Source organism: Triticum dicoccoides, chromosome 6A, assembly GCF_002162155.2.
Source record: "Triticum dicoccoides isolate Atlit2015 ecotype Zavitan chromosome 6A, WEW_v2.0, whole genome shotgun sequence".
NCBI classification, from domain to species: domain Eukaryota; kingdom Viridiplantae; phylum Streptophyta; class Magnoliopsida; order Poales; family Poaceae; genus Triticum; species Triticum dicoccoides.
Window position 1 is genome coordinate 251,166,770 of NC_041390.1, and position 21,414 is coordinate 251,188,183.

Below are 21,414 nucleotides of genomic sequence, written 5' to 3' on the forward strand. Positions count from 1 at the left end.
CGGAGGCGCGCGGGAGGCGCGGGGGCAGCACGGTGCGATGGGCCGGGTGGGCCCTCCTCGGGCTCGCCGGGCCGTGGCGGCGGGTCGGCGGCGCTTGCCACGTGGCAGCGGCGGATTTGCTATGGGAGGTGGCGCGGACACGTCCGGCCGTCTCGGACGCGTCCGGTGGCAGCGGGGGAAGGCTAGGGTAGGGTTCGAAATTTCGGAGGGAGACACATATTTATAGGTAGAGGGAGTTTGGAGTGTCCAAATGAGGTGTAGTTTTCGCCCACACGATCTTGATCCGATGACAAGGACATGGAGATGGTTTAGATGGGTTATTGGGCCGTTTTGGAGGGTTGTTGGGCTGCAACACACAAGAGGCCTTTGCGGTTACCCGGTTAACCTTTGGAGCATCAAACAGCCTTCAAATGGAACGAAATTTGACAGGCGGTCTACCGGTGGTGTACCAAGGACACTTGGCAAATCTCGGCCCATTCCGAGAACGTTTAACTCCTGCTCACGAAAAGAGACAAGAGGGGTGCGCCGGTCCATGTGGGAGTGTCGGATATCGAAACGTACAACGGGGAAATGCTCGGATGCATGAGACGAACATGAATGCAAATGCGATGCACATGATGACATGATATGAAAAGCATGAAATGAACAAAAGCAAAACGAAGACAAAAACCCAACCACGAAGGGAATCTCATAACTTCAAGCTGAAAATGGCAAGAGTCGGAGTTACAAATATGGCAAGTTACATCTGGGGTGTTACAATAACACAAGACCGTGTTCACTTCCCGAACTTCGCCGAAAAGAGACCATCACGGCTACACATGCGGTTGATGCATTTTAATTAAGTCAAGTGTCAAGATCTCTACAACCGGACATTAACAAATTCCCATCTGCCACATAACCACGGGCACGGCTCTCGAAAGTTTATACCCTGCAGGGGTGTCCCAACTTAGCCCATCACAAGCTCTCACGGTTCACAAAGGATATTCCTTCTCCCGGAAGGACCCGATCAGTCTCGGAATCCCAATTAGAAGACATTTCGACAATGGTAAAACAAGACCAGCAAAGCCGCCCGATGTGCTGACAATCCCGATAGGAGTCGCACGTATCTCGTTCTCAGGGCACTCCAGATGAACACTACATACGGCAACCGAAGATACCCCAAGTTGCCTAGGGGCGGCACCGCAAGTGGCCCTGTTTTGGACCAACACTCAGAGGAGCACTGGCCCGGGGGTTTAAAATAAAGATGACCCTTGAGTCCGTGGAACCAAAGGGAAAAAGGCTTAGGTGGCAAATGTTAAAAACCAAGGTTGGGCCTTGCTAGTGGAGTTTTATTCAAAGCGAACTGTCAAGGGGTTCCCATAACACCCAACCGCGTAAGGAACGCAAAATCAAGGAACATAACACCGGTATGACAGAAACTAAGGCGGCAAGAGTGGAACAAAACACCAGGCATAAGACCGAGCCTTCCACTCTTTACCAAGTATATAGATGCATTAGTTAAATACGAGATAAAATGATATCTGTTGGGAATATAACTTTCAGGTATGACCCGCCCAGGAGGGGCGAGGTCAATCCTAATGACCGGTTGTTAAGAGAAGCCCAGTAATATTCAAGGTGATAGTTTATTAAGAATTGTAGAAGGCCTAAGCCCAGAGGCGGCTTAAGGCCCAATAATGTAAACTGCCATATGTAACGAAAGACTTGTAAAGAAAGGCATATACAAGAAGTCACCGAGTCGGACACGTTTTATGAGCCGGTCGAGACTCTGTAGGACACCAGGTGTCAACCCATGTATAAAAGGGGACGACTCGGCGGCGGCTTAGGACAAGAAACAGCGATCGATAGCCAAGCTAGCGGATTCACTCCTTGGTCATCGAAACCTAGCAATACAGCATCAACTGGACTAGGGCTTACCTTCACTGTAAGGGCCGAACCAGTATAAACCTCCCGTGTCCTTTGCCCGATTAACCCCTTTAAGCTTCCTAGTTACGATGGCCCTACGACTAAGTCCTTCCTCTAGGACATCTGTCGTGACAATTCCACGATAGTTGGCGCCCACCGTGGGGCCAGCGCACAGTGGATTTGAGTTCTCGAAGGGAAACTTCAAAGGGCTCAAGGGATACGATGTGAGCTGGATGACCAAGAGTCGTCGCGGCAAGCTCTACATCTATGATGAAGGCTGGGGCCCCGACGCCGGCTCGATTGAGTACGGGTACCGGGTCCCCTTCGGCGGAATCCATGTCTTCATCGGCCGGATCGGCGAGTCAGGCCCTGAGCCGGACGTCTGCACCAACCTCATCGAGACTGCTCAGCGCGCGAGACCCGCCCAGGCTCAACCCGTCGTGCGGCGGGCCTTCGTGGGTTGCATCCATGGAGGGGATTTTTCTAAAGGATCGATAGACGGTGGTGAGACAGTTGTTTGCTCTGATGGTGCATCATCCACAGGCAAGACAGACTCTTTGTATCAGCTACAAGATGGCGTGCTTGGGGGCTGTTCCGATGGCAACAGTATTCCAGACCCCTCTGAGCCACCGAATCGAGCCGGAGTCTTCATGGCTGGCACTCAACCCGGGCAGAATTCTACGGCTACGGCAGCAATAACCACCCGATCGGCAGCAGCTGGGTCAGGAGACCCCGCACGCCCCCGGCTCAGGTACTAATAGACCTCATGGATAAGATGATGGCTCTGTTGACTACTGTGGTTGAGCCAGCGGATAAGGCTCATCATGACGTGAAGGTGGCACGACAACGTGAAGAGGTGGCACAAGCCAAGGAAAATTTAGCAGCAGAAGATTTCAGGATGGCTGCGGAGCGGGCGGTTTTGGATGCTCGTGCTCGGCAGCTTCAAGCGGAGACTTTTCGGCTCTCGGTGGATCTGAACGCGTCAAACGAGGTCATGAGGAGAAGACACCAGAAAACTCAGTCACGTCTACCTCTGACTTACGATCCTAGGAACCTTTTCCACACATTCGGGGCCGGTCCTAGCAAACTGCCGGAGGCAAACTGGATCACAACACCCGGGATGGGGGCGCCGGTTTAGCTGAGGGCCATGAAACCACCCCGTGTGAATACTGCTCCACCTCATTACACGCCAGTACTGTCGGCGTCCTGGGAATGGGGGTCCCCAGACTTGCCTGCCTGCGGCCCATGGTGTGTCTAAGCCAGTAGGCCGTACGAGCCTCGCGAGGCGGACGATGCAAGGCCTCCTCTGGAGTGACCCAGCCAGGCAGGCTCACGAGGCCCTCGTGACGTGAGCCATGACGCACGACGCCAGGCGTCCGCAGGCGTGCACAATGTCTTTATTTCCTCTTTGGTGCTAAGGAGGCCAGAGCAAACGAAGAGTACCGAGGCATCAGGCAAAGGTTGCTATATTGGTGCAACGAGACCAAGACCAGGAGGACGGCAAGACGGAGGTCATAGTGGAGCTCAAGACGGCGTCACCGCCAGAGATTTTCGCAGGCGAAGACCACTTTTGTCAGGATAGCTTGTACTAGTTGTCCCCCTGCAAATTTGTCTGCCGTTGTTGGCTCCCTTCCCGCTCAATATTTGGGAAGAGGGCTAGGGCCTATATAAGTAGAGCTAGCCACCATAGTAGGGGCATCTCATCTTAGCTTGGTCCAACCCGGACAAGAGCTTACTCACAAGAACACCTCATCCTCAGGAGGCCGTTCTTCCCTTGTACTGTTCATCATCAGCCCTAGAGGCAATCCACCACCACACTGGAGTAGGGTATTACACCACAACGGTGGCCCGAACCAGTATAAACCTCGTGTCTTTCTGCGTTGCGAGTTCGTCGAGTTCGTCCGCGAGATCTTAGCGAGCTAGGGCGTAGATTGGTGGGAAGGAAAGACTTCGTGCACACCCCAGTGTTCGAACCTTAAGGGTTTGCCGGAACCCCACATCCGACATTTGGCGCGCCAGGTAGGGGTGCGCCGGGGCTCCTCTCCACCAACTTGTGCCCCATACCTCCGCACTACCCTCCCATGGTAGGTGCCCAGACACCCGCCTCGGTGGCCAACACCAGCAGCAGGGAGTCTGGTACCGAGCCCTGGCCCCCGCCCTGCGGCGAGTGCAGTGGCCGGCCAAGTTCAGGCCGGAGATGCTGCCGCATTACGACAGCGCGGCAGACTCGACACAGTTCCTGCTAGCTTACGAGGAGGCTACAACAAGATCATGGCGAGCTCGTTCCACATGGCCCTCATCGGCGAGCCACGTGCCTGGCTGCTCAACCTCCCGGGATCCACGGTGGCATCCTAGGGGGAACGCCGCAACCTCTTCACCGCACGCTACGTGGTGCCGGCGCACCACGCAGTCGCAGCACTACTGGTTGGCTCCCAAGCGCCGCCTTCAGATCGCCACATCAAGCCTTTCCTCCGCCAGATTGGGGCAGCTTGCAAGCGCCCGGGGGGTCCGCCGGGCTGGGCTGCGCCGGAGGCCGACCTCACCTTCGGCTTGGAAGACCACCTCGACTCCACCGCCGGCTCCGGGATGCTCCTGATGCTCTGCACACCCACCATCTGCAACATGGCCATTACCAAGACCCTCATCGACGGTGGCGCCGGCCTCAACTTGCTCTCCGTAGAAGCCTTCAGCCTTCTTCATGTGCCGCTCGAACGGTGCGGCCTCAGCAAGCCCTTCACAGGAGTGGATGGTGGAGCTGCCCACTCTCTGAGGCAGATCCGCCTCCGTGTCATCTTTGGCACGTGAGACAACTATCGCACCGAGCTGGTGGACTTTGACATCGCCCGCATCAGTCTCCCGTACAATGCCATCCTTGGGTACCCGGCTCTCGCTCAGTTCATGGCGGCGACTCACCCGGCCTACAACCTCATGAAGATGCCAAGGAGCAAGGGCGTCCTCACCATCAAGGGGGACGCTAAGGAGGCCGTGGTGGCACTCAGGCTTGCCTTCAAGACCGTGGCAGTAGCACAGCCAGCCGGCGCCGGTACGCCCGAGGCCAAGGAGACCGCGCCCACCAAGAAGAAGGAGTTGTTCACTCAAGACAAGGCGGAGGCCAAGTAGGTGCCGGTCGATGAGGATGGGTCTTCAAGAGCCACCTTCACCATAGGAACCGGCCTTGACCCAGGATAAGAAGAAGCTTTGGTGAGATTTTTACGCGTGGACAAGGAGATATTCGCGTGGGAGCCCAATCAACTCGTAGGGGTCCCAAGAGAGGTAATCCAGCATCATCTAAGGGTGTGCCCCAACATACGCCCTGTGAAGCAGCGAGCAAGACGGCAGTCCACTGAGAAGCAGGCCTTCATCGTCCAGGAGACATGCAGGCTGGAGGCGGCAGGTACCATCAGAGAAGTTTGGTACCCCAAATGGCTGGCGAACCCCGTCGTAGTACCGAAGAAAGGCGGGAAGGAACGAATGTGCGTTGACTTCACCAACCTTAACAAAGTGTGGCCCCAGGATCCGTTCCCGCTTCCACACATTGATCAAATCGTCGACTCCAACGCCAAGTGCGACTTGCTATGTTTCCTGGATGCATTCTCAGGATACCATCAAATCAAGATGGCGGTGGAGGATGTGGAGAAGACAGCCTTCCTGACACCATGTTGGGTGTACTGCTACACCTGCATGCCCTTCAGGCTGCGCAACGCGGGTGCAACCTTTCAACGGTTGATGCAAATCGCCTTGGGGTGGTAGCTCAGCAAAAACACAGAGGCCTACGTTGATGACATAGCGGTCAAATCTTGTGAGGCGAGGACATTGATTCAAGACTTGGAGGAGACTTTCAAGAGCTTGTGCCAAGTGAGCTTGAGGCTTAACCCGTAGAAGTGCATGTTTGGCATCCCCTCCGGCAAGCTACTGGGGTTCCTCGTATCCCACAGAGGGATCGAGGCAAACCCGGAGAAGATCAAGTCCATTGAAGACATGAGCCCTCCTCGAACCCTCAAGGAAATGCAGAAGTTAGCAGGGTGGGTGACCGCGTTAGGGCATTTCATCTCCAAGCTAGGCGAGTGCGCCTTACACTTCTTTAAGCTCAAGAAGAAGAAGGGCCCGTTCGAGTGGACCCCGGAGGCCGACCGGGCCTTCCAAGACCACAAGAAATACCTCACTAGCTCCCCGATGATGGTAGCACTGCGACCTCTCGAGCCTCTGGTGCTCTACCTTGCCGCCACCCCGAACTCCACAAGCGCAGCGCTGGTGGCGGTTCGGGAGGAGCCCCAAGACAAGGGTGTGCTGCGCCAAGCCAGAGCTGATGCAGCACGGGGTAAGGAAGGTGCAGAAAAGCCATCAGCGGCGGAAGACCAAGGTCAGCCGGGCAACATCACAGAAGCTCCTAAGGATGGTCAAGTCTCCGGAAACCCACCACCTCAGGATATGCCACAATCTCCATGGGACCCGAGCCTCGACAGTATGCCAGCCCTCGTCGAGCACCCGGTGTACTTCGTCAGCACCGTACTGCGGGACGCGAGGGCGCACTACCCCATGCTGCAAAGGCTCCTGCTCGCACTCTTGGTGGCCTCGCGCAAGCTACGACACTACTTCTAGGGCCACCCCATCAAGGTTGTCTCAGCCTATCCATTGGAGAGGGTGCTCAGGAGCCCTAACTCAGCCGGAAGGGTCGCTGAGTGGAACATCAAGTTGCAAGCATTTCAGTTGGAGTTCAGCACTACTAGGGTCATCAAGGGAGCCGCGCTCACCGATTTTGTGGCAGAATGAACAGATGCCCCGGCTCTTGAGGAAGGAGAAGACCGGTCCACCTCCCTAGGAAGCGAGGCACCTGACGGCTGGGTCATGTATTTCGATGGTGCCTTCGCGCACCAGGGCGCGGGGGCTGGAGCAGTGCTTATCTCGCCCACTCAGGACAAGCTCTACTACACCGTGCAACTCTGTTTTCAGCACGGCGAGAAGGTCTCCAACAACATCGCAGAATACGAAGGCGTCATAGCTAGCCTGAGGGCTACGGGTGCTCTAGGGGTGAAGCGCCTCACCGTCAAAGGCGACTCACAGATCCTCGTCAACTTTTCCAACAAGGTGTTGGAGCCGAAGGATAAGCACAAGGAGGCCTACCTCGGGGAGATGCGCAAGATGGAAAAGTAGTTCTCGGGCCTAGAGCTGCAACACGTGCCCCAGGGCACCAAGGAAGCCGGTGACATCGCCAGGAGAGCATCCAAGCGGCAACCGCTAGAGCACGGCGTCTTCGAAGAGCGGCTCTTCAAGCCATCAGCTACGCCACCTCTTTCAAGCATGACTCGGACTATGGCCCAACCTCAGGAGCTTGGCTGCTCTTGGCGCTCGAGCCCCAGGAGGAGTACTAGATCAAGGAATTCAAAGAGTACCTGATGCACGGGATGCTACCGGAGAAGGAAGAGGACGCGGAGCGCGTGGCCCGGCAAGCCACGACATATTGTATCCAAGACGGCAAGTTATACAAGAAACGACCGAACGATGTCACACTGCGCTGCATCTCCAGCGGTCAAGGAAGGGAGTTGTTGATTGACATACACAGCGGTGACTGCAGACACCATTTGTTGTCATGGACCCTCGTCAGCAAGGTGTTCCGCAGTGGGTTCTATTGGCCTACAACACTCAACGACGCGACCGAGCTGGTGAAGTCCTATGAAGCTTGCCAATTCCATGCCAAGCAAATCCATCAGCCTACTCAGGGCCTATAAACCATCCCGCTCACATGGTCGTTTCCGGTCTGGGGGCTGGACATCCTAGGCATGTTCCCTGGGCGCCAGGGGGCTACCGCTATCTCTACATCGCCGTCGACAAGTTCACCAAGTGGGCGGAAGTGGAAGCCGTCCGTACCATTCCAGCCGGCTCTGCTGTCAAGTTCATCAAGGGCCTCGTGAGCCGCTTCTGGGTCCCCAACCGCATCATCACAAATAACGGTTCATAGTTTACTAGCAACCTCTTCAAAACCTACGGTGCTAACCTTGGAACGTAGATCTGCTACGCTTCGGTGGCCCACCCCAGGAGTAACGGTCAGGCTAAGCGTGCTAACGCGGAGGTCCTGAGGGGCCTCAAGACCAGGACCTTCAAGAAGAAGCTGGAGGCCTGCGGCAGGGGCTGGCACGATGAGCTCTAGTCCGTGTTGTGGTCCATCCGAACCACAGCCACCAAACCAACGGGCGAGACTCCATTCTTCCGCATCTACGGAGCTGAAGCAATCCTTCCTCACGAGGTCAAGCATCACTCCGCACGGGTCCTAGCGTTCGACAAAACGCAGCAGGACGCCATGTGGGGGATGGATCTCATGCTGGGGGAGGCACGCCATCGTGAAGCTGCGTTGAGGGCGGCAAGGTACCAACAAGCACCGCGGCAATACCACTGCCGCAACATCCGCTCCAAGACGCTTGAGGTGGGTGACCTCGTCCTGAGGCGGGTCCTCTCTAGAGAATGGCTGCACAAGCTTTCTCCCATGTGGGAGGGCCCGTTCAGGGTCGTCCATGTCTCCAGGCCGGGTGCTACGCGCCTGGAGATGCAGGACGGGATACCCATCCAGAACGCCTGGAACATCCAGCACCTCCGGAAATTCTATCCATGAAGCAAGTCCCAGAGCCTAAGAAGCAAGGCCCAGAGCCTGAGAAGCAAGGCCCAGAGGCTGAGAAGCAAGGCCCAGAGCCTGAGAAGAAAGGCCCAGAGCCTGTGAAGAAGGCCCGGTGCCTGTGAATAATCGCCGCCCGTGACACTCTCACGTAATAATGAGTGCGGCTGTACATCCCTCGGAGTCTCAGGAGCGCCGACCTCAGGCCCTGGGGCTCCCTCCCATGCCTAGTGGACAGCACTTAGCTCCGCGCTGGTGAGAGGACTTGAAGACTAGATTAGGTGCCGGACGCGACTTTTCATTTGCTTTCTGTAGTTGACTCGCTTTCGCTTAATCAAAGTTTGCCTTTGGCGTTCCTTGCTGATTTGATTCCCTCGCCTCTCACTACATTTTTTCCGGCTCGAATTTGCACGTGTTCTCTCTCTCGCATGCCTCGCGAGGGGTCTAGGCAGGTGCCCTCGCGAGCATTTTTTCTCCTTTCTGCCTTCTCGCGAGCCACCCTCGTTCGAGCCCAAAAGCTGGCACACCTCTCCTAGTCTGTGCCCCTTGGGTACTGCGATACAAAGCGCTAGGTCAGGGCCAGGATGAACGGCAAATCTTTTAGCACACTTCCTAACGAGTTTTTCGCAGTTCCTGAGTGAATGCAGGCCACCAAGGTAAGATGGATGCGGGGAAATAAATGCTTCGCGAGGAAGAGGATGTCCCGAGTATACCAGGTTAAGTTATCTTTGTGCAAAATAACGACACAACATGCATACTGATATAACCAAGGAACCATAGTTCGATACACGCCCCCCTGGGCCCATGCTGGTTTCATTCTTGATGCAGGAAAAGAGCAAAACATAAGTAGCGTTGCGGCGATCCGCGAAGACAGGCACCTAGCACTACCCCGAGCCTAGCCAGATCTTTCCTCACGCTTCACGAAGGTGCAGCGATGGGACGACCCACTGCCGCCTTCAAAACGGGCGTGGTGGCGCGGCGGCTGGTCATAGTCGCCACTGCTGGAGCTGTTGCCGCAGGAAGAGCCGCCATAGCTAGACGAGACACGATCGCCGCCGAGGGCAGGCTCGCCCTCGTCCTTGTTGCGACCGTCCCCAAGGCCGAGTACCTCCTCACCGTCGTTCGCCTCGGGGCAGCACCCGGTGCGATGACCTTCTTTCCCAAACACCCTCACATAAAGGGTCGATCCACCATAGTAGCTGAAGTGGAGGGTGCACCGCCTGCCCAGGCCGCACGCGCGGGCGAATGTATGCCAGCCGCGGGCTAGGGCTATGTTGCCCGCGGCGGAAGTCTCGACCGCAACCCAAAGAGGCCTTGCTGCAGCAGCCATCTGCCTGCATCCAGGGTCCGTCTAGACCAGAGGTCGGCAATTTGCCGGCGAAGAAGCACGGAAGTTGGAGCCAGTTGCCGGCCGGGTTCTCTGACCAGACGACGAACTCCGGAGACACCTCCGCGGTGTGGAAGCGCGGACGAGGAGGCTGCACCACCATGGCACGCCTCCCCTCATCAACTGGATTGCCATGGCTGGAATGACCCACTCCGCGTGTTGTGGCGCCGTCTCGACTATGGGCCACGGCGGGGGTCGCAGCATGCTTGCGTGGGTGGCCGCGGCCACGCTTGGGCGCCGGGGAGCCGGGTCCCTCGCGAGGGGCCTTCCCTTTCTCGGCGGCGGAGAACTTCCTACGTGGTGCCACGGGTGTCACTGCAAGTGATGGAGCGAGGAGGAAGGAGCAAGCAAGCAAGAAAGAGATGGGCAATGGGGGCTCCGCCCCCCTCCCCATTTATAGCAAGAGAAGGCCAACCAGAGTCTCCCACGATCGCAGTTAATGACGGTTTTCCTTGAATGTCGCAGGGACTTGTCAAGTCGTGCCTTTGCCAGGGCAACATGGGGAAGTGGAGACGCCCACATCCAATCAACCGCCATGCGTCAACCGATGCCGTAGGCTTTTGGGACCCGCGGTGCTCCGAACTTGGCCCTTGGCTTCGCCGCAAAGCCAAGCCCGAGCGCACCTTGGGCCCAGGGGCTACTGTCGGCGTCCTGGGAATGGGGGTCCCCAGACTTGCCTGCCTGCAACCCATGGCGTGGCTAAGCCAGCAGGCCGTACGGACCTTCTCCATCAACAAGGCATCCAAGACCCTTGCGAGGGTCCAAGCCTCGCGAGGCGAACGATGCAAGGCCTCCTCTGGAGTGACCCAGCCAGGCAGGCTCACGGGGAGCGGAGATATCAAGGCGGGGCAAACCTCATGAGGCCCTCGTGACGTGAGCCATGACGCACGACGCCAGGCGGGCGCGAGGCGGGTGCAGGCGCACAGCGTCTTTATTTCCTCTTTGGTGCTAAGGAGACCAGCGCAAACGAAGAATACCGAGGCATCATGCAAAGGTTGCTATATTGGTGCAACGAGACCAAGACCAGGAGGATGGCAAGACAGAGGTCATCGTGGAGCCCAAGACGGCGTCACCGCCAGAGCTTTTCGCATGCGAAGACCGCGTTTGTCAGGATAGCTTGTACTAGTTGTTGCCTTCAAATTTGCCCGTTGTTGTTGGCTCCCTTCCCGCTCGATATTTGGGAAGACGACCAGGGCCTATATAAGTAGAGCTAGCCACCATAGTAGGGGCATCTCATCTTAGCTTGGTCCAACCCGGACGAGAGCCTACTCACAAGAACACTTCAACCTCAGGAGGCCATTCTTTCCTTGTATTGTTCATCATCAGCCCTAGAGGCAATCCACCACCACACTGGAGTAGGGTATTACACCACAACGGTGGCCCAAACCAGTATAAACCTCGTGTCTTTCTGTGTTGCGAGTTCGTCGAGTTCGTCCGTGAGATCTTAGCGAGCTAGGGCGTAGATTGGTGGGAAGTTGTAACGCCCCTTGACCGATGTGCCAGGTGTCGTCCAATTATTCGCTGTTGTTGCCTTGTCATTCCTTGCATGTCATGCATTGCATATCATGTCATCATGTGCATTTCATTTGTATACGTGTTCGTCTCATGCATCCGAGCATTTTCCCCGTTGTCCGTTTTGCAATCCGGCGCTCCGTTCTCCTCCGGTGGTCATTTCTACCTTCTTCTCGTGTGTGGGGATTAAACATTTCCGGATTGGACCGAGACTTGCCATGCGGCCTTGGTTTACTACCGGTAGACCGCCTGTCAAGTTTCGTACCATTTGGACTTCGTTTGATACTCCAACGGTTAACCGAGGGACCGAAAAGGCCTCGTGTGTGTTGCAGCCCAACACCCCTCCAAAGTGGCCCAAAACCCACCTAAACCTTCTCCATCATCTCGGTCGTTCGATCCCGATTGCGTGGCCAAAAACCGCACCTTATTTGGACTCTCCTAGCTCCCTCTACCTATAAATATGTGATCTCCTCCGAAATATTCGCGGTACAAACCCTAACCTTCGTCCTCCTTGCGCCGCCGGACACGTCCGCCCGGCGGCCGGACATGTCCACCCTGCCCGGCCACCTCACTCCGACCAATGGGGAGCCGCCACGTCACCGCCGCCACCGCCCTCACCCAATAGGACGCCGCCACCTCGCCCGCGCCTCTCTCTCCTCTGCCGCGGCCCGGGCCCGGAGGTGCCCGCTGCCGCTCTTGCGCGCCAAGGCCGCGCCGGACCTCATCGCCGGGCCGCGCCCGACGCCGCTGCTCGCCGCTATATGCCTCGCCACTGCCGCCATGCTCGCCGGCGTCCTGCCCCGCCGCCTCGGTCGCCGGACCACCCCGCGCCACCTCGCCCCGCGCGCCACCGCCGCCCTTGCCGCAGATCCGGTCGGGCCGGACCGGATCCGGCCGTCCCCGAGCGCCCCGACCATCCTCCGGTGCCGTCCCGCCGCCCCATCGCCGGAGAGGCCACCGGCATCGTCGTTGACCTCGAAACCCTAGATCTAGATCTGGAGGTGATATTTCCACTAAGTCCCAAATTTCCTAATTCAGATGCTCTTGTTCATCATGCCATAACTCATCATCTGTAACACCGATTTGAGCATATAGCATATCAAAATGTTCGTCTCAGAGAGTACATCATTTCATATCACTGCATCATTTTCATTTGAGTTCATCTTGATGCCCGAAATGCTGTTAGAAGAGTGCTACTTGAGATAATTGTCAGATCTGTTGCTCCATTTAGATATTTGTCATTTTTGCCATGATTATTGTATGCATGATATGCCCATGAGCTCTACATGTGTTTTGTTAAGGGTTTTGCCATCTATCCAGAGGTGCAACCCATGTATTTTTGTGATGTGTGTGGTGACTAGCACAAGCTTGCAAAGTGAGGCACTTGGTAATGCTGATTTCAGGGACTTAGCATTTCCACTAAGTCCTTGAGCTGTTTATCTCATATGGTCATGTGTTCATGTTGTTTCCTAGTGATACGTGCCTCTTTTGAGGATGATCAGTAAGGATGTTTTGTTAATCTTTTAGTGCTCTATCCATCCATGTCTTTGTTTGGAATTATGGAGCACCCTAACTTGAGTCAATCGAGCTCTACTTTTGCTACTTCGTGAATCTGGGCAGATTGTCTACTTGTTAGCGATTTTGCCGTGGATGTTATAGTTGATCCGTGCATGCTATGCTATTATTCTTGCCATGTCTAGCTTGTATTTTGTGTATTCTTGATGAGTGTATGCTTAGTTTGCCATGACTTGCTCTGTAATGAGTGCATCGAGCTCGTAAACATGCCTACTTGATATCTGTTTCAGCATGCTCCAATTTTCACTAAGTCTGTAAACTGATTATGTTTTTGCCATGTTCACATGCTTGCAAATGTATTTTCTGATCCCTTTTGGCTCAAGGTCACTAAGGGACTTTTGTTAAGCTCTTTGAGTAGCTCCGTTCCATGCTTTACTTTTCCATGTTCAGGTCCTGTAGCTTATAGTTTTCATGCTCCGAAGAGTACTATCTGATCTGAAATTCCAGGCTTGTGTTAATTTTACTAAGTCTGAAATCTGTTTACCAAATGCATTTTTGCCATGCTTGTTTGAACCTGTTAATGGATGAATTGGCCGTAACTCAGTGCTAGACTTTTGTTAAGCATCATGAATGGATCCCTGCCATGTATGGGTGTTGTAGCATGTTCATCTTGTTGAATTTAGATGGCTACTTGCTGTAAATCGCACACCGTGGTCACATTTGCATTGCTTGCCATTTCCAAACCGTAGCTCCGATTCCGGCGTTCTTTATATCGTTTTCAAGAGATTTCATCTCATCTTTCCAGTGGCACACTTGGTTTTCCAAGTTGAGGCCAGGTTCATGCATTCCTTGTCCAATCATGCATATGCATCGCATACCGCATCCCGCATATCATACCATGTTCATGTGTTGGTTGTTTACTATGTTGTGTGCTTCTTTCCGGTGTTTGCTTCTTCGGGTTGGTTCCGGTAACGTCGCGTTTGTGAGGACCCGTTCGTCTACGTCCGTTTGTCTTCTTCATGGAGTCGTTCTTCTTCTTTGCGGGATTTCAGGCAAGATGATCATACCCTTGAAATCACTTCAATCTTTGCTTGCTTAGTTGCTCGCTCTTTTGCTATGCCTATGTTGCGATACCTACCACTTGCTTTTCATGCCTCCCATATTGTTGAACCAAGCCTCTAACCCACCTTGTCCTAGCAAACCATTGTTTGGCTATGTTACCGCTTTGCTCAGCCCCTCTTATAGCATTGTTAGTTGTAGGTGAAGATCGAAGTTTGTTCCTTGTTGGAACATGGAGATGTTGTTCCTTGTTGGAACATGTTTACTTGTTGGGATATCACACTATATCTTATTTAATTAATGTATCTATATACTTGGTAAAGGGTGGAAGGCTCGGCCTTATGCCTGGTGTTTTCTTCCACTCTTGCCGCCCTAGTTTCCGTCATATCGGTGTTATGTTCACGAATTTTGCGTTCCTTACGCGGTTGGGTTCTAATGGGAACCCCTTGACAGTTCGCTTTGAATAAAATTCCTCCAGCAAGGCCCAATCTTGGTTTTACCATTCGCCACCTAGCCTTTTTCCCTTGGGAGTCGCGCATCCTGAGGGTCATCTTTATTTTAACCCCCCCGGGCCAGTGCTTGTCTAAGTGTTGGTCCAAAATGGGCAGCCTGCGGGGCCACCTCGGGGAAACTTGAGGGCTGGTTTTACTCGTAGCTTGACCTATCCGGTGTTGCCCTGAGAACGAGATATGTGCAGCTCCCATCAGGATGTCGGCGCATCGGGCTGCTTTGCTAGATTTGTTTTACCATTGTCAAGGATGTCTTGAAAAACCGGGATACCGAGTCTGATCGGAATGTCTCGGGAGGAGGTCTATTCCTTCGTTGACCGTGAGAGCTTGTCATGAGCTAAGTTGGGACACCCCTGCAGGGATTTGAATTTTTGAAAGTCGTGCCCGCAGTTATGGGCAGATGGGAATTTGTTAATGTCCGGTTGTAGAAAACCTGAAGTTGACCTTAATTAAAATGCGTCAACCGCGTGTGTAACCGTGATGGTCTCTTTCCGGCGGAGTCCGGGAAGTGAACACGGTTGTTGGAGTTATGCTTGACGTAGGTTGTTCCAGGATCACTTCTTGATCATAGTTGTTCGAATGTGCTTTGCCTTCTCTTCTCGCTCTCATTTGCGTATGTTAGCCATCATATATGCTAGTCGCTTGCTGCAGCTCCACCTCATACCTTTTACCTTACCCATAAGCTTAAATAGTCTTGATCACGAGGGTGCGAGATTGCTGAGTCCCCGTGACTCACAGATACTTCCAAAACCAGCTTGCAGGTGTCGATGAGTCCATGCAGATGACGCAACCAAGCTCAGGAGGAGCTCGATGAAGACCTTGTCCTTTGTGTTATTTCGTTCTAGTTGATCAGTAGTGGAGCCCAGTTGGGGTCGATCAGGGACCGTGTCGCACTTGGGGTTCTTCTTTTATTTTGGTTCCGTAGTCGTACCTTGACTGTATTTGGATGTTGTAATGTTTTATTCATGTAATTGTGTGAAGTGGCGATTGTAAGCCAACTATGTATCGTTTCCCTTATGTATTACATGGGTTGTGTGAACATTACCTCACTTGCAACATTGCTTTCAATGCGGTTATGCCTCCAAGTCGTGCTTCGACACGTGGGAGATATAGCCGCATCGAGGGCATTACAGAAGTAAAGACTTCGCGCGCACCCTAGTGTTCGAACCTTAAGGGTTTGCCGGAACCCCACATCTGACAAGTACCACCGGGTCACTTCTCTAACCCTTTGGAGAATATAATTGCTGCGTCGGCTCGTCTGGCGGCTCTCCAATGGAAGGCGACTCTCCAATGGCGATCGAAACACAAAGGGTCAGAGAACTTCTTCAGACAGCCCTGGCACAGCAGGATGCATACTGTTATAGTCGAGACATAATCCATTCAACCCCTCGCCCAAGCCGGAGCCCGAGCTATAGCAGGCGTATGGACTCAGCGGCTATGTCAAGCAATGCCCAATGCCGTAACCAACCGCGCAGGACGGAGCCTTTAACTTGGTCGATCAGGAGAGGATCCATCAGGAGGCTAAGCGGGCGGTTCAACTGGCAGCTGAGCAGGCGGCTCATCAGGCTTTTCCGGTTTATCCAGCAACCTCTGTTGAGGCAGGAGTGGCCACAAGGACAGGAGGTGTCCTTTGCCTGGTGCCGGCTCTACGTAATGAGCGCTTGCCAAAAGATTTTAAGGGGCCTCGTAAGGTGCCTAATTACACGGCCGACTTGCAGCCTGGGGCATGGATTGAAAGTTATGAGATGGCGATGGAGCTATTGGAGGTCAGTAATGTAGCAATGGCTAAATATTTCACTATGATGTTGGATGGAACAGCTCGCACTTGGTTGAAAGGTTGCCACCCAACTCCATCGGCTCATGGGCAGAGTTAAAAGCCCGGTTCATTCAGAACTTCAAGGACACATGTAAGCAACCTATGTCAATCGTGGACTTGACTAACTGTAAGCAAGAGGAAGGTGAGTCCACGACTCATTGGGTGTGCCGGGTCAAGGAGATAATACATTCATCTGATAAGATGGATGCCGGCTCTGTGGTCTTAATGTTGGAGAAAAATTGCCGTTTTGAACCTCTGAAGCAGAAGCTGGGGCTGCTCAAGCGTGATTGTCATGACATGAGCCAGTTGATGGCGGCTCTGGTTAAATATGCAGATTCAGATAGTACCAAGGATCCCGCGTCTGATGAAGAGAAGGCAGGGAAGGGAAAAAAGAATGGTAATGGCAAGGGTCACTAGCATAACCCGGCGAATCAAGGAGGTAATAAACGTAGGCCTGACGAGTTTGTGGCTAACACCAGTACACAGGGCAACAACCAACGGCGCAAGGGCAGGCCACCTCCTCGGTCAGGCGGGTTAGGTCCCACCCTTGAGCAACTACCGAATGAACCATGTTCGAGACACGGCACCCGGGAGAAGCCAGCTACCCATCTATGGAAGGACTGTACGATCATGAAGGCGTTTAAAATTCCAACATGTTCAATGGTAACCACGGACCTGGCGGCGGTTCAGGCGGTGGCGGCTTTCATGGCCCGGGCGCCGACTCAGGCGGAGGCGGTTTTCACGGCCAGGGCCATCTGGGTAACCAAGGTGGTTATAATCAGCAATCCGGCCAAAGTAGTCAGCACCAACAACAGCAGCAATCCGGGTATCAGAGTAACCCAAAACAACTGAACAGTGGGAAGTACCATGTATTTACCACTAGTTAGTGTAAGAGGGACCAGAAACTTCACAAGAGGGCTGAAAACGCTGTTGAGCCGGCGGTTCCATGTTATTTGAGATGGTCAGAACAACCTATTGTGTGGAGTAGGGAGGATCACCCTCCCCGGGTTGATTACCCGGTTCACTTGGCTTTGGTAGTGGCGCCTTAGGTTGGTGGATATAAGTTTACTAAGGTGCTCATGGACGGAGGCAGTAGCATCAACGTCCTCTATTATGAGATGTTTCGTCGCATGGGGTTGACTGACAAGAGTCTTAAACAATCCAACACTGTTTTCATGGTGTTGTACCTGGTAAGTCAGCATACCCAATCGGTAAGATTGCGCTGGAAGTAGCCTTTGGGGACGAGTATGATTCTAGGGTTGAGAAGTTTACTTTTGAAGTGGTTAAGATCAAAAGCCCATAACATGCCCTGCTTGGACGACCGGCTTATGCCAAGTTCATGGCTCGCCCGTGTTATATGTATCTGCAGCTCAAGATGCCGGGTTATAAAGGCACCATCATAGTACATGGAAGCCGGAAAATAGCCCTGGAATGTGAAGAAGGTGATGCTGCTTATGTAAGTCTGTTTGTGAAACAGAGGAATTAAAGTTTTATAAAGATAACGTTGACCTGGCAGACATGACGTCTTTGAAGAAGCCAACTATGGAGCATGAACCGGTGTTGAAATTCAAATCAGCTGATGACACCAAGATGGTTGATTTTGTGCCTGTCGACTCATCTAAACAGTTCATTATCAGTGCTAACTTGGATCCAAAATAGGAAAGCGCGCTCATCGAGTTCTTCCGTGAGAACCGGAACATCTTTGCATGGAAGCCTTCTGACATGCCGGGTGTCCCGAGAGAACTCGTTGAGCACACTCTCAATATTGATCCAAAATTTAAACCGGTCAGGCAGTTTCTTCGATGGTTTAATGAGGAAAGGCGCAAGGAGATTGGAGAAGAGGTGGTCCGGCTCTTGGCGGCAGGGTTCATTGTTGAAGTTTGTCATCCGGAGTGGTTGGCTAACCCGGTGCTTGTACTAAAAAAACGGTACCTGGCGTATGTGTGTGGATTGCACTGATTTAAATAAGGCTTGTCCAGCTGACCCTTTTGCTCTCCCTCGTATTGATCAGATCATTGATGCTACGACGGGTTGCGAGCGTTTGAGTTTTTTGGATGCCTATTCGGGTTATCATCAGATCAAGATGGCAGTTAAGGACCAGGAGAAGACAGCTTTCATCACTCCGTTTGGAGCCTTCTGCTATGTTTCTATGCCTTTTGGGCTTAAGAGTGCCCAGGCGGCTTATCAATGATGTGTGCAGAATTGCCTTCACAATCAGATTGGGCGTAATGTTCATGCTTATGTGGATGATATAGTGGTGAAATCCAGAGAGAAGGAAACCTTGGTAACTAATCTGAAAGAGACCTTTGATAACCTCCGAGTCTACAAGATGATGCTTAACCCGGCCAAGTGTGTTTTTGGAGTCCCAGCTAGCAAAATCATGGGTTTTTTGGTGTCTAACAAAGGTATTGAGGCTAACCCGGAGAAAATTAAGGCAATTACATCTCTGGCTAAACCGGCGTGCATCAATGACATTCAACGGTTGGCGGGTCGCATCACAACCTTAAGCCGGTTCATAAGTCGGTTATGGGAGAAGGCGATGCCTTTGTATCAAATGATGAAGAAGGCGGATGACTTTGTTTGGAGTGACGCTGCTAACTCTGCTTTTGAGGATCTGAAGAAACAACTCGCTGAGCCGCCGATTCTTGCTGCTCCGGTTGAGAAAGAGCCGTTGTTGTTGTATGTGGCTGCTAACTCACGTGCTGTCAGTGTGGCCATTGTTATGGAGCACAAGGAGGTTGGCAAGGAACATCCGGTCCAACGACCGGTTTACTACGTCAGTGAGGTGCTCATTGAATCTAAACAAAGATATCCACATTGGCAGAAGCTTGTTTATGGGGTGTTCATGGCAAGCCAAAAGCTCAAGCATTACTTTCAGGGTCACCAAATCACTGTGGTTAGCTCTGCTCCTCTAGGAGACATTATTCAAAACAGAGAAGCCACGGGACGAGTCGCCAAGTGGGCTATTGAACTTGGGTCTCATGGTTTGAAGTATGTGCCACGTACTGCGATCAAATCTCAAGCGCTGGTTGACTTCATTAATGACTGGACATAGTTGCAGATGCCAGAGGAGAAACCAGACAAAACATATTGGACGATTCACTTTGATGGGTCCAGACAATTGGAAGGCTCGGGGGCTGGAGTTGTTCTAACTTCTCCCCGAGGTGACAAGTTTCGTTATGTGTTACGATTGATGTTTCCTTGCACTAACAATGCAGCTGAGTACGAGGCCTTGCTTCATGGTCTTCGAATGGCTAAGGAAATGAGTTTAAGCTGGGTACGGTGCCTAGGCGACTCAGATCTGGTGGCTCAACAAGTGTCAGGAAAGTGGAATTCTAAGGATCCTCTCAAGGCGGCTTATCGCCGCGAGGTTGACGCTGTTGCGGGGCATTTTAAGGGTTATCAAGTGGAACACATTGACCGCAGAAAAAACGAAGCGGCGGATGCCTTAAGACGGTTGGGATCTCAGCGTAAGCCGGTGCCACCTAACACCTTTTTAGATGTTTTACATAACCCTTCTGTCAAGTTGCCTACAGAGGAAGACTTGGCCGTTCCTGACCCGAAGGCCCAGTTGGTGGCGGCTCTTCATGTCATACCAGATTGGACAGTGCCATATTTGGCTTAAATGACCCGGGGCAAGTTTCCAGAGGATGAGAACTTGGCAAGACAGATAACCCGGCGGTCTAAGTCAATGACAATTTCCAATGGTGAATTATATCATCGTAGTGTCATTGGGGCGTTTCAGCGATGTGTCTCTCCTGAAGAAGGTCAAGAGATTCTTCGTGAGATCCATGAAGGAGATTGTGGCCATCATGCCGGCTCAAAATCTCTAGTGGCCAAAGCTTTTCGCCATGGCTTTTACTGGTTAATGACTCATGTTGATGCAGAGGATCTGGTCAGTAGGTGCGATGGATGTCAAAAGTTTGCACGACGAGCACACATACTGGCTCAAGAACTACGGATGATTCCAATCACTTGGCCGTTTGCGGTTTGGAGGGTTGATATGGTTGGACCTTTCAAAAGATCTAAGGATAAAAAGACACATCTCTTGGTGGCAGTTGACAAATTCATGAAATGGGTTGAGGCAGAGCTAGTGAGCAAGTGTGATGTAGCCACAGCGGTTCAGTTCATTAAAAAGGCGATCTTTTGCTTTGGTTTTCCACACAGCATTATAACTGACAATGGCACTTGTCATGGAATTGTCACGGCAGATGTCCTTAGTGTTAGGACTTAGTCGTGAGGAAAACGCATCTATGTAGTAGCTTGAAGGGTTTGGTCGGAATCGAGAAACACGAGGTTTTACCCAGGTTCGGCCCCTCACGGTGGAGGTAAAAGTATACATCCTGCTTCATTGATATTGATGATGATGATCACGGTTAAAAGGGTGCTCTATCTCGAGAGCTATAGAATTGTCTGTCTAACCCTAACTTGTCCAAACTCCGCCTCTTGGGGTGCCCTGCCCCTCCTTATATATGTTGAAGGGGCGGCTTACATGACTAGTCCTATTAGGATTAGGATTACTCTATTACAAGTGGAGTCCTAATCTTGCTTCCTTTGTAAGGGAATATTCCTTATGCTATTTCTCTTAAGCCGGCCCACCATAACACGAGTCGGTCTTCTGGGCCTTGGGCCTTTTCATCCATCTGAAACACCCACTGGGTCACCAATGAGTTTTAAGGCTCGTGAGTCGTCACACCAGTAAACCGCCAGACACGTGAGTCGCCAATCCTCTGGCGGGTTACCAATGAAATGCCATGTCCGGCCGGGTGATATATCCGACCGGGTCATATATTCGGTCGGGTCATACCGCGGGGTATAAACACAAGAGCAAATTTGACAGGTTGTGATCCAGGTTAAATATTCTTGTAAGCCGTCACCTGATCATCCTTAAGTCCTTGACATTTTCTCCTGGAAAATCGGGGTCAATAGGCCAGCTTCATAATCCATTTGCTGACATTGGCTCTTGTAAAGAAATATTATAAGAAATAATCCATTTGAGTCGGCCTTCAATGCTCTGACTTGAGACAAATATTGGTCTTGAAATATTCAACTGATATTCAGCCGGCTTAAAGATGTAGATCTTGCCGATTTATGATTGCCAAAATTGTTG